This window comes from Curcuma longa, chromosome 21, assembly GCF_044706935.1.
Source record: "Curcuma longa cultivar G26 ecotype Majalengka, Jawa Barat chromosome 21, ITB_CL_G26_1.1, whole genome shotgun sequence".
Classification (NCBI taxonomy): domain Eukaryota; kingdom Viridiplantae; phylum Streptophyta; class Magnoliopsida; order Zingiberales; family Zingiberaceae; genus Curcuma; species Curcuma longa.
Window position 1 is genome coordinate 8,749,913 of NC_133881.1, and position 1,079 is coordinate 8,750,991.

Genomic DNA, 1,079 nt, shown 5'->3' on the forward strand with positions numbered 1-1,079 from the left:
GGTAGGATTCTATATACATCCCAACACGTCCCACTTAGATCAATTACTATTGGAAATCATTTGAGTCTAGAGTTGTATGATAAAACCTTGTCACCTACTTGAAACTCCTTCCGCCAGTATGTGCTTGTCATGATATACTTTGGCTTTCTCCTTATAAATTCAGGAGTTCTCATAGGCTTCAAGTCTCAATTCTTCCAATTCTTGTATTTGCAGTTTCCTCTCAATTCCAGCTCGATCCAGGTCTAGGTTGCATGCTTTAACTGCCCAGAATGCTCTAGCTAACTACTAGAAAGTAGTAGCTTGACCCAGTCAGCCAAGTTAGAGTGTATCATCCCAAATTAAGAGTTTGTCTTTTATTTTGGGACACTTAACTTGATCAATTTGATATTAAAGTCTAAGCTTTTGGTTCGATGCACTGACTTATAGCATCTGTTTAGCTTAGACTAGAGGCCTATACATCTCACACCGTTCTAAGTTTTTGTCAATCACAAACAAGGTAACTAGTGTGCTTTGTGAGATGTCCACCTAGATCTATAGGTACATGCTTTCTAGGGGGTTTGCTTCTAGTCTAGGGCTAAACCATTTCATTTCTTTATTTTTGAAAATAAATTGAAAATTTCAAAAATAAGTAAGGTTTTTGAAAAATATATATATAATAGATTGAAAATCATGAGTTTTTGAAAATAAGGAAAATTCTTTTTCCTATTCTACTAAACATAACCCTAGTTTTCTTCTAAGTGTACTAAACTCTGTTTCAGGTAGTGGTTTAGTAAAAATGTCAGCTAAGTTGGATTTTGACTCGACGTAGTCGAGAACAATTTCTTCCTTAGCGACATGATCGCGTATGAAATGGTGTTTAACTTCTATATGTTTGGTTCGTGAATGGTGTACTGGATTTTTAGTTAAGTTTATTGTACTGATGTTGTCAATTAGAACCTTTGTCTTTTTGTATTCTAAGTTGAAATCTGTTAATGTGTGCATCATCCAAAGTAGTTGTGCAACACATTCACCTAGGGCTATGTATTCAGCTTCAGTTGTAGATAGAGCAACGTAGTGTTGTTTTCTACTACACCAGCTAA